The sequence below is a fragment of the Arachis hypogaea genome, chromosome 18 (assembly GCF_003086295.3).
Source record: "Arachis hypogaea cultivar Tifrunner chromosome 18, arahy.Tifrunner.gnm2.J5K5, whole genome shotgun sequence".
In the NCBI taxonomy this organism is placed as follows: Eukaryota; Viridiplantae; Streptophyta; class Magnoliopsida; order Fabales; family Fabaceae; genus Arachis; species Arachis hypogaea.
Genome location: NC_092053.1, coordinates 121,344,048 through 121,356,993, shown reverse-complemented (window position 1 = coordinate 121,356,993; position 12,946 = coordinate 121,344,048). Strand labels below are relative to the sequence as shown.

The 12,946-nt window shown below is 38.5% G+C and overlaps 1 non-coding gene across 1 annotated transcript; it reads right to left on the bottom strand.

Annotated features, from left to right (window-relative positions):
* Window positions 1-5,702: 5,702 nt before the first annotated feature.
* Window positions 5,703-5,810, bottom strand: LOC112773502 (small nucleolar RNA R71). The gene has a single exon (XR_003188049.1). It is a non-coding gene; the product is annotated as a small nucleolar RNA R71 (small nucleolar RNA).
* Window positions 5,811-12,946: the final 7,136 nt, after the last annotated feature.

Below are 12,946 nucleotides of genomic sequence, written 5' to 3'. Positions count from 1 at the left end.
CTTTTCCCGAGTTTTGATAACGCAAATTGGCGTTTAAACGCTAACTTTCTACCCTTTTCTGGCGTTAAACGCCAGAACTAGCATAAAAGCTGGAGTGAAACGCCCAAACTGGTATCAGAGCTGGCGTTTAACTCCAAGAAAAGCATATGCATTTGAAAGCTTCAATGCTCAGCCCAAGCACACACCAAGTGGGCCCCAGAAGTAGATTTCTGCATCATTTACTTATTTTTGTAAACCCTAGGTTACTAGTTCATTATAAATAGGACCTTTTACTAGTGTATTTTCATCTGGGATCTATCTTTGATCTTTGGAACTTGTATGTTCACGTTTGGAGGCTAGCCATTCGGCGATGCCTAGACCTTGTTCTTATGTATTTTCTACGGTGGAGTTTCTACACCCCATAGATTAAGGTGTGGAGCTCTGCTGTTCTTCATGAATTAATACAAGTACTATTGTTTTTCTCTTCAATTCATGCCTACTTCTTCTCTAAGATATCCACTCGTAATCACGTCCGTTCTATCTGCAATAGCTTGAGTGCGTATCTCTTGGGTTTCTAATATAAGATTAGAACCTTCGTGGTATAGGCTAGAATTATTGGCAGCCATTCCTGGGATCCAGAAAGTCTAAACCTTGTCTGTGGTATTCCGAGTAGGATCCGGGAAGGGATGACTGTGACGAGCTTCAAACCTGCGAATGTGGGGCACAAGTGACAGTGTGCAAAAAGACAATGGTCTTATTCCGACACTAGCGGGAGCCGACAGATGATTAGCCGTGCGGTGACCGCGCATATGGATTTGTTTTCATTCGAGAGGATCATACAGCTTGCCATGGAAGGAGGTAACGCATGGTTGGAAGAAGGCAGTAGGAAAGCAGAAGTTCAGAAGCAACAAAGCACCTCCAGACGCTTATCTGAAATTCTCTCCAATGAATTACATAAGTATCTCTATTTTATTTTATATTTTATTTATATTTTAATTATCAAAACCTCATAATCATTTGAATCTGCCTGACTGAGATTTATAAGGATGACCATAGCTTGCTTCAAGCCAACAATCTCCGTGGGATCGACCCAGTGTACTTGCTGGTTAGTTGTGCGAAGTTGTGAAAAAGAGTTGAGATTACAATTGTGCGTACCAAGTTGTTGGCGCCATTGAGATCACAATTTGACAGATCCTAACAGCAAGGAGATTAAGATATTACTTTCAAAATAACAAAATCATAGTCAAAACAAGCCAACATCTACGGCAGATCCTCACAAGGCCCGAGGTTTCGGGAAGGCTCATCAAATGGTCGATAGAACTATCCAAATTTGACATAGCCTATGAACCAAGAACAACTATCAAGGCTCAATTCTTAGCAGATTTCTTAGCCAAACTAACGGACCATCCAGAGCAACAATATACCTGGGAACTCTACGTCAACGGGGCCTCAAACGCAGATGAATCAGGAGCAGGTGTCTTGCTCACCAACAAACAAGACCTACAAACTGAACAGTCGATCAGATTCACATTCCAAACAAGTAACAATCAAGCCAAGTATGAAGCATTGCTCGTCGGATTAAGGCTAGCTCAGTCACTAAACATAATAGACCTGCAGCTATATTGCGATTCATAGCTCGTCGTACAGCAAGTAACAAGACATTTTCAGGTAAAAGATCAACTGTTAGAAAAGTATCATGCGATGGTAAGAGATCTTATTCCTCAATTTCATTCATTACAAATTACACACATAGCCCAGGAAAAAAATACCCGAGCAGATGCGTGATAAGCGGATAATTTATACGCTTTTTGACATTGTTTTTAGGTAGTTTTTAGTATAATTTAGTTAGTTTTTACCATGTTTTTATTAGTTTTTATCCAAAATTTATATTTCTGGACTTTACTATGAGTTTGTGTGTTTTTCTGTGATTTTAGGTATTTTCTAGCTGAAATTGAGGGACCTGAGCAAAAATCTAATTCAGAGGCTGAAAAAGGACTGCAGATGCTGTTGGATTCTGACCTCCCTACACTCGAAGTGGATTTTCTGGAGTTACAGAAACCCAATTGGTGCGATCTCAATTGTGCTGAAAAGTAGACATCCAGGTCTTTCCAGAAATATATAATATTCCATACTTTACTCAAGTTTTGATGACGCAAACTGGCGTTCAAACGCCAACTTCCTGCCCTATTCTGAAGTTAAACGCCAGAAACAGGTTACAAACTAGAGTTAATCGCCACAAACAGGCTGCAACCTGGCGTTTAACTCCAAGAGAAGTCTCTACACGTGTAAAGCTCAATGCTCAGCCCAAGCACACACCAAGTGGGCCCCGGAAGTGGATTTCTGCATCATTTACTCATTTCTGTAAACCCTAGTTACTAGTTTAGTATAAAAACTACTTTTAGTGATTTATTTCACATCTTTTGATCGATCTTTTGATCATCTTTGAGACTATCTTTGTATCACTTTTGATCTCTTGATCACGTTTAGGGGGCTGGCCATTCGGCCATGCTTGGACCTTCATCACTTATGTATTTTCAACGGTGGAGTTTCTACACCCCATAGATTAAGGTGTGGAGCTCTGCTGTTCTTCATGAATTAATGCAAAGTACTATTGTTTTTCTATTCAATTCAAGCTTATTCTTATTCCAAGATATTCACTCGCACTTCAACCTGATGAATGTGATGATCCGTGACACTCATCATCATGCACCTATGAACGCGTGCCTGACAACCACTTCCGTTCTATCTGCAATAGCTTGAGTGTGTATCTCTTAGCCTCCTGGTTCACGATCAGAGTCTTCGTGGTATAGGCTAGAATTATTGGCGGCCATTCCTGAGATCCGAAAAGTCTAAACCTTGTCTGTGGTATTCTGAGTAGGATCTGGGAAGGGATGACTGCAACGAGCTTTAAACTCGCGAGTGTTGGGCGTAGTGACAGACGCAAAAGGATCAATGGATCCTATTCCAACATGATCGAGAACCGACAGATGATTAGCCATGCGGTGACAGCGTATTTGGACCATTTTCACTAAGAGGACGGACGGTAGCCATTGACAACGGTGACCCCCCAACATAAAGCTTGCCATGGAAAGGAGTATGAATGATTGAATGAAGGCAGTAGGAAAGCAGAGATTCAGAAGGAGCAAAGCATCTCCATACGCTTATCTGAAATTCTCACCAATGAATTATATAAGTATTTCTATCTTATTTTATATTTTAATTATATTTTAATTATCAAAATCCCATAACCATTTGAATCCACCTAACTGAGATTTACAAGGATGACCATAGCTTGCTTCAAGCCAAAAATCTCTGTGAGATCGACCCTTACTCACGTAAGGTTTATTACTTGGACGACCCAGTGCACTTGCTGGTTAGTTGTGCGGAGTTGTGAAAAAGAATTGAGATTATGAACGTGCGTACCAAGTTTTTGACGCCATTGAGATCACAATTTCGTGCACCAAGTTTTTGGCGCCGTTGCCAGAGAACAAACAATCCCCGTGCAACCAAGTTTTTGGCGCCGTTGCCGGAGATTGTTCGAGTTTGGACAACTGACGGTTCATCTTGTTGCTCAGATTAGGTAATTTTATTTTTATTTTAAGCTTTTTGTTTTATTATTTTTATTTTCGAAAAAATTTTCAAAAAAATAAATTATTCTATGTTCTTCAGAACTTTTAAGAATGAATTCTAGAGTTTCATGAGATATGTTGAATCCTAGCTGGCTGTTAAGCCATGTCTAATCTTTTGGACCGAGGTTTCAACTATCCTTAGAAGAGCTTCTTTGTCTTTCTCAGCAAATTAGTTGTTGTATGTAATGATCTGCTAAAGTTTGGCAGGTCATTGGCCATGTCTAGTGTTTTGGACCGGAGCTTTCACTGAAAGCTTGGCTGGCTAGTAAGCCATGTCTAATTCCTGGACCGGAGTTTTAGCCTGACATTGCATGATTCCTAGAATTCTCATTAAAAATTTTGAAATCCTTATTTTTTTTTCCAAATAATTTTCGAAAAATACAAAAAAAAAGTTAATAAAATCATAAAACCAAAAAAATAATTTTGTGTTTCTTGTTTGAGTCTAGTGCCAAATTGTAAGTTTGGTGTCAATTGCATCCTTTTAATTTCTTGAAAATTTTCGAAAACTCAGGCATGGTGTTCTTGATGATCTTCAAGTTGTTCTTGATGATCTTCTTTGTTTGATCTTTGCATTTTCATGTTTTGTGTCTTTTCTTGTTTTTCATATGCATTTTCAATTTGTAAGTGTCTAAAGTTTAAAAATTTTTAAGTTTGGTGTCTTGCATGTTTTTCTTTTCTTAAAATTTTTCAAAAATAAGTTTTGGTGTTCATCTTGACATTCAAAGTGTTCTTGGTGTTCATCTTGACATTCAAAGTATTCTTGCATGCATTAGTTGTTTTGATTCATAATTTTTATGTTTTGTTTCAATTTGGTGTTTTTCTCTCTCCTTACTAAAAATCCAAAAATAAAAAAATATATCTTTCCTTATTTTACTCATCAATTTCAATTTCAAAATTCTATCTTTTCAAATCTTTTTCAAAAATCAAATCTTTTTCATTTATTTTTTACATATTTTTCGAAATTTTTTTATTGATTTTCAAAATCTTTTTCTTATTCTTACTTCATATTTTCAAAAATCTCACTAACATTTAATATTTTGATTAAAAAATTTCCAAGTTGTTACTTGTCTATTAAGAAAGGTTCAATCTTTAAACTCTAGAATCATATCTTTTTAGTTTCTTGTTAGTCAAGTAATCAACTTTAATTTCAAAAATCAAATCTTTTAAATTGATTTTCAAATCTTTTTCAATTAACTACTTGACTTTTTGGTTTGATTTTAAAAGTTTTCTATTTCAATCATATCTTTTTCAAAACTACCTAACTAATTTTCTCTCTCTAATTTTCGAAAACTCCTACCCACTTTTTCAAAATTCTTTTTAATTAACTAATTGTTTCAAATTTTAATTTTATTTTTATTTTTCTTTTTAATTTTCAAATTCTAACTAATAATTAAAATAAAAACAAAAATATTTTCCTTTTATTCTTTTTAAAATTCGAAATTCTCTCTCTCTCTCTTCTCCTTCTTCTATTCTTCTCTTCTTCTACTTACATAAAGGAATATCTATACTGTAACATAGAGGATTCCTATTCTTTTTTGTTCTCTTCTTTTTCATTTGAGCAGGAACAGGGACAAAGATATTCTTATTGAAGCTGATCCTGAACCTGAAAGGACTCTTAAGAGGAAACTAAGAGAAGCTAAAGCACAACCCTCTGGAGAGGACCTGACAAAAATTTTTGAAAAAGAAGGAGACATGGCCGAACCCAATAACAATGGTGGAGATGCAAGGAAGATGCTTGGTGACTTTATTGCACCCTCTTCTAACTTCTATGGAAGAAGCATCTCAATTCCTGCCATTGGAGCAAGCAACTTTGAGCTTAAGCCTCAACTAGTTTCTCTAATGCAACAGAATTGCAAGTTTTATGGACTTCCATTGGAAGATCCTCATCAGTTCTTAGCTTAATTCTTGCAAATTTGTGATACTGTCAAGACCAATGGAGTTAATCCCGAGGTCTATAGGCTTATGCTTTTCCCCTTTGATGTAAGAGACAGAGCTAGAACATGGTTAGATTCACAACCTAAGGAAAGCCTGAACTCTTGAAAAAAGCTGGTCAGTGCTTTCCTGGCCAAATTTTTTCCACCTCAAAAGATGAGCAAGCTTAGAGTGGAAATCCAAATCTTCAGACAGAAGGAAGGTGAGTCCCTCTATGAAGCTTGGGAAAGATATAAGCAATTGATCAAAAGGTGTCCTACTGACATGCTTCCAGAATGGAGCATCATATGTATATTCTATGATGGTCTGTCTGAGTTGTCAAAAATGTCATTGGACCATTCTGCAGGAGGATCTCTTCATCTGAAAACCCCTACAGAAGCTCAGGAACTCATTGAAATGGTTACAAATAACTAGTTCATGTACACCTCTGAGAGGAGTCCTGTGAATAATGGGATGCCTCAGAAGAACGGAGTTCTTGAAATTGATTCTCTGAATGCCATATTGGCTCAGAACAAAATATTGACTCAGCAAGTCAATATGATTTCTCAGAGTCTGAATGGATTGCAAGCTGCATCCAGCAGTACTAAAGAAGCATCTTTTGAAGAAGAAGCTTATGATCCTGAGAACCCTGCAATGGCAGAGGTGAATTACATGGGAGAACCCTATGGAAACACCTATAATCCTTCATGGAGAAATCATCCAAATTTCTCATGGAAGGACCAACAGAAGCCTCAACAAGGCTTCAACAATAATGGTGGAAGAAATAGGTTTAGCAATAGCAAGCCTTTTCCATCATCTTCTCAGCAACAGACGGAGAATTCTGAACAGAGCCATTACACTAAGTTTTATGAATGAAACAAGATCTTTCATTAGAAATTTGGAGGCACAGGTGGGTCAGCTGAGTAAGAAGATTACTGAAACTCCTCCCACTACTCTCCCAAGCAATCCAGAAGAAAATCCTAAGAGAGAGTGCAAGGCCATAATCATGATCAATATGGCCGAACCTGGAGAGAGTGAGGAGGACGTGAGTCCCAGTGAGAAAAGCCTCATGGGACGTCCTCTGGATAGAAAGGAGTTTCTCTTTGAGGAACCAAAGGAATCTGAGGCTCATACAGAGACCATAGAGATTCCATTGAACTTCCTTCTACCATTCATGAACTCTGATGAATATTCTTCCTCTGAAGAGGATGAAGATATCACTGAAGAGCAAGTTACCAAGTATCTAGGAGCAATCATGAAGCTGAATGCCAAGTTGTTTGGTAATAAGACTTGGGAGGATGAACCCCCTTGTTCACCAATGAACTGAATGCATTAATGAGGCAGACATTACCTCAGAAGAAATCGGATCCAAGAAAATTCTTCATACCTTGTACCATAGGCACCATGACTTTTGAGAAGGTTCTGTGTGACCTGGGGTCAGGGATAAACCTCATGCCACTCTCTGTAATGGAGAAACTGGGAATCTTTGAGGTACAAGCTGCAAGAATCTCACTAGAGATGGCAGACAAATCAATGAAATAGGCTTATGGACTAGTAGAGGACGTGCTAGTGAAGGTTGAAGGCCTTTACACCCCTCCTGATTTCATAATCCTAGACACTGGGAAGGATGAAGATGAATCCATCATCTTTGGCAGACCCTTCCTAGCCACAGCAAAAGCTGTGATTGATGTTGACAGAGGAGAGTTGGTCCTTCAGTTAAATGAGGACTACCTTGTATTTAAGACTCAAGGTTCTCCTTCTGTAACCATGGAGAGGAAGCATGAAAAGCTTCTCTCAATACAAAGTCAAATAAAACTCCCACATTCAAACTCTAAGTTTGGTGTTGGGAGGCCACAACCAAACTCTAAGTTTGGTGTTGAGAGGCTCCAACCCTGCTCTGATTATCTGTGAGGCTCCATGAGAGCTCACTGTCAAACTATTGACATTAAAGAAGCGCTTATTGGGAGGCAACCCAATGTTATTTAATTATATCTATTTATTTTTCATTGCTATTTTGTGTTTCCTGTAGGTTGATGATCATGTGAAGTCACAAAAACAACTAAAAAATAAAAAACAGAATGAAAACCAGCATTAAAAATAGCACACCCTGGAGGATAAGCTTACTGGCATTTAAACGCCAGTAAGAAGCATCAGACTGGCATTTAACGCTGGAAAGAAGCATCAAGTCTAGCATTTAACGCCAGAAACAAGCACCAACTTGGCGTTAAACACCTATAAAGGGAGAAAAGCTGGCGTTTAACGCCAGAAACAAGCAGCAGTCTGGCCGAACCACTACTCTCTTTTTCACACATTACAACCACTACTTCTACCCCTTGGCCGAACCACATATCTCCCTCCATCTCCTCTATTTTCTTCTTCTTCTACTACTTTCTTTCTTCTTTTGCTCGAGGATGAGCAAACCTTTTAAGTTTGGTGTGGTAAAAGCATTGCTTTTTGTTTTTCCATAACCATTTATGGCACCTAAGGTCAGAGAAACCTCTAGAAAGAGGAAAGGGAAGGCAAAAGCTTCCACCTCCGAATCATGGGAGATGGAAAGATTCATCTCAAAGGTCCATCAAGACTACTTCTATGAAGTTGTGGCCAAGAAGAAGGTGATCCCTGAGGTCCCTTTCAAGCTCAATGCAAACAAGAGATCCCACTCATGGACTTCAACAAGAGCATGAGGAAATTCCTCATCATGAAATCCCTGAGATGCCTCAAGGGATGCACTTTCCTCCACAAAACTATTGGGAGCAAATTAACACCTCCCTAGGAGAATTAAGTTCCAACATGGGATAACTAAGGGTGGGGCACCAAGAGCACTCCATCATTCTCCATGAGATTAGAGATGATCAAAGAGCTATGAGGGAGGAGCAACAAAGGCAAGGAAGAGACATAGAGGAGCTCAAGAGCACCATTGGTTCTTCAAGAGGAGGAAGACGCCACCCTCACTAAGGTGGACCCATTTCTTAATCTCCTTGTCTATTTTTTTTTCTGTTTTCATTCTCTATGCTTTATGTTTATTTATGTTTGTGTCTTTATTACATGATCATTAGTGTTTAAGTGTCTATGCCCTAAAGCTATGAATGTCCTATGAATCCATCACCTTTCTTGAATGAAAAATATTTTAACCACAAAAGAACAAGAAGTACATGATTTCGAATTAATCCTTGAAATTAGTTTAATTATTTTGATGTGGTGACAATAAATTTTTGTTTTCTGAATGAATGCTTGAACAGTGCATATGTCTTTTGAATTTGTTGTTTATGAATGTTAAAACTGTTGGCTCTTGAAAGAATGATGGAAAAGGAGAAATGTTATTGATAATCTGAAAAATCATAAAATTGATTCTTGAAGCAAGAAAAAGCAGTGAAAAAGCAAGGCTTGCGAAAAAAATTATATGAAAAAAATGGCGAAAATAAAATAAAAATAAAAGAAAAAGAAAAAGCAAGTAGAAAAAGCCAGTAACCCTTTAAACCAAAAGGCAAGGGAAAAATAAAAAGGATCCAAGGCTTTGAGCATTAATGGATAGGAGGGCCCACAGGAATAAAATTCTGGCCTAAGCGGCTAAACCAAGCTGTTCCTAACCATGTGCTTGTGGTGTGAAGGTGTCAAGTGAAAAGCTTGAGACTGAGCGGTTAAAGTCGTGATCCAAAGCAAAAAGAGTGTGGTTAAGAACCCTGGACACCTCTAATTGGGGACTCTAGCAAAGCTGAGTCACAATCTGAAAAGGTTCACCCAGTTATGTGTCTGTGGCATTTATATATCCGGTGGTAATACTGGAAAACAAAGTGCTTAGGGCCACGGCCAAGACTCATAAAGTAGATGTGTTCAAGAATCAACATACTGAATCAAGAGAATCAATAACACTATCTAAATTCTGAGTTCCTATAGATGCCAATCATTCTGAACTTCAAAGGATAAAGTGAGATGCCAAAACTGTTCAGAGGCAAAAAGCTACTAGTCCCGCTCATCTAATTGGAGCTAAGTTTCATTGATATTTTGGAATTTATAGTATATTCTCTTCTTTTCATCCTATTTGATTTTCAGTTGCTTGGGGATAAGCAACAGTTTAAGTTTGGTGTTGTGATGAGCGGATAATTTATACGCGTTTTGGCATTGTTTTTAGGTAGTTTTTAGTATAATTTAGTTAGTTTTTACCATGTTTTTATTAGTTTTTATGCAAAATTTATATTTCTGAACTTTACTATGATTTTATGTGTTTTTCTGTGATTTCAGATATTTTCTGGCTGAAATTGAGGGACCTGAGCAAAAATCCGATTCAGAGGCTGAAAAAGGACTGCAGATGTTGTTGGATTCTGACCTCCCTGCACTCGAAGTGGATTTTCTGGAGCTACAAAAACCCAATTGGCGCACTCTTAATTGCGTTGGAAAGTACACATCAAGGGCTTTCCAGAAATATATAATAGTCCATATTTTACCCATGTTTTGATGACGCAAACTGGCGTTCAAACGCCAACTTCCTGCCCTATTCTGAAGTTAAACGCCAAAAACAGGTTACAAACCAGCGTTAAACGTCACAAACAGGCTGCAACCTGGCGTTTAACTCCAAGAGAAGTCTCTACATGTATAAAGCTCAATGCTCAGCCTAAGCACACACCAAGTGGGCCCCGAAAGTGGATTTCTGCATCATTTACTCATTTCTGTAAACCCTAGTTACTAGTTTAGTATAAAAACTACTTTTAGTGATTTATTTCACATCTTTTGATCGATCTTTTGATCATCTTTGAGACTATCTTTGTATCACTTTTGATCTCTTGATCACGTTTAGGGGGCTGGCCATTCGGCCATGCCTGGACCTTCATCACTTATGTATTTTCAACGGTGGAGTTTCTACACCCCATAGATTAAGGTATGGAGCTCTGCTGTTCTTCATGAATTAATGCAAAGTACTATTGTTTTTCTATTCAATTCAAACTTATTCTTATTCCAAGATATTCACTCGCACTTCAACCTGATGAATGTGATGATCCGTGACACTCATCATCATTCACCTATAAACACGTGCCTGACAACCACTTCCGTTCTATCTGCAATAGCTTGAGTGTGTATCTCTTAGCCTCCTGGTTCACGATCAGAGTCTTCATGGTATAGGCTAAAATTATTGGCGGCCATTCCTGAGATCCGAAAAGTCTAAACCTTGTCTGTGGTATTCCGAGTAGGATCTGGGAAGGGATGACTGCGACGAACTTCAAACTCGCGAGTGTTGGGCGTAGTGACAGACGCAAAAGGATCAATGGATCCTATTCCAACATGATCAAGAACTGACAGATGATTAGCCGTGCGGTGACAGCGCATTTGGACCATTTTCACTGAGAGGACGGACGGTAGCCATTGACAACGGTGACCCCCCAACATAAAGCTTGCCATGGAAAGGAGTATGAATGATTGAATGAAGGCAGTAGGAAAGCAGAGATTCAGAAGGAGCAAAACATCTCCATACGCTTATCTGAAATTCTCACCAATGAATTACATAAGTATTTCTATCTTATTTTATATTTTAATTATATTTTAATTATCAAAATCCCATAACCATTTGAATCCACCTGAGTGAGATTTACAAGGATGACCATAGCTTGCTTCAAGCCGACAATCTCCGTGGGATCAACCCTTACTCACGTAAAGTTTATTACTTGGACGACCTAGTGTACTTGCTGGTTAGTTGTGCGGAGTTGCGAAAAACAATTGAGATTATGAACGTCGTACCAAGTTTTCGGCGCCGTTGAGATCACAATTTCGTGTACCAATGTGTTATCCAAATTAGCAACAACTAGGAAGAACATGAATGTATCTATTATATCTCAATTAACCCTTGCTGAACCAAGCTTCAGCAACAAAGCTATCTTACCCATATCGCAGGATCAGGATCCATACAAATAGTACATAAAAACTGGGGATGTACCAACAACAGTCGTAGATCCTAAAGTATTCAAGAAGCGTGCCACATACTTCACATTAATCGGGGCAGACCTATACAAAAGAGGTTTCTCCCAGCCACTATTACGCTGTCTAGGCAAAGACGAAGCTAAAGTTGTCATGGATGATGTCCATGAGGGAGTATGTGGGAACCACATAGGTGGAATGAGCTTAGCAACAAAGATAGCCCGAGCAGGATATTATTGGTTAACAATAAAGAAAGACTGCATTGAAAAAGTAAGAAGATGCGATAGTTGCCAGAAACAATCCCCACTAATACACAACCCAGACGAACTCTTGCACACCTCGGAGGTAAGCTGGCCATTCTACAAATGGGGGCTCGACATCCTCGGTCCATTCCCTAGAGCCCCCGGGCAGGTAAAATATTTACTTGTAGTAATTGACTATTTCTCAAAATGGATTGAAGCTATACCCTTAGCAAAAATAGGGGCCGATAAGGTTAGATCATTTATTTGGAAACATATTATTTGCCGTTTCAGACTGCCTCATGCTATCATTACTGACAATGGTTGGCAATTCACTGACCAAAGCCTGGCAGAATTTTTACAGGGATTTCAGATTAAGCACCATTTCTCATCAGTGGAACACCCACAAACAAATAGACTCGCCAATGCTGCTAATAAAGTCATTCTTAATGCACTAAAGAAGAAGCTCTGCGACGCTAAAGGAGAATGGGCCGATCTTATCCCTGAAATATTGTGGAGCTACAATACCACAAAACAAAAAACAACACAAGAAACACCTTTCTGACTTGTTTACGGGGCAGAGGCCATGATTCCGGTAGAGATCGCCATGACATCCAGACGAGCCGAACTCACATCAACAGCCGAAAATAACAGCATAAGGCAAATAGAGCTGGATAAAATAGATGAAGACAGAAGCAATGCAGAATTAAGACATAAAGCAATGCAGGTTATAGTACGAAGGAAATACAACAAAAATGTCAAGCCAAGATCGTTTGCCGAACAAGACCTTATCCTCTGACGAACAGAAGAAGCAAGGAAACCACAAGCCCATGGAAAGCTAGCCGCGGTATGGGAAGGCCCTTACCGAATCTCGAGAATCGTCAGAAAAGGAGCATACAAGCTCCAAATAGTACAAGGGACAGACGTCCCTAGCATCTGGAATGTGTCATCTTTAAAAGGTTATTTACTATAAAATGATACAGGCAAGGGAGGCGCTCTTTTTTCTACTCACAAGGTTTTTCCCACCTTGAGTTTTTCTTGAAGAGGTTTTAATGAGGTCCCCCAACCTATATCATTTTCATGTATACAAATCTACAAATAATAATACAAATATTATCATTTCTATTCGCGAAAGCCAAGTTAGCCAATAACAAAAAGTCAATAACGCTTAAGTCGTTCACATAAGTTCTATGGAACAGAGTCAAACAAACTACAACTATGATTCAAAAAAGTCCAAAACACAAACATATAGTCTAATCTACCTTCTTCTACACCGATACACTT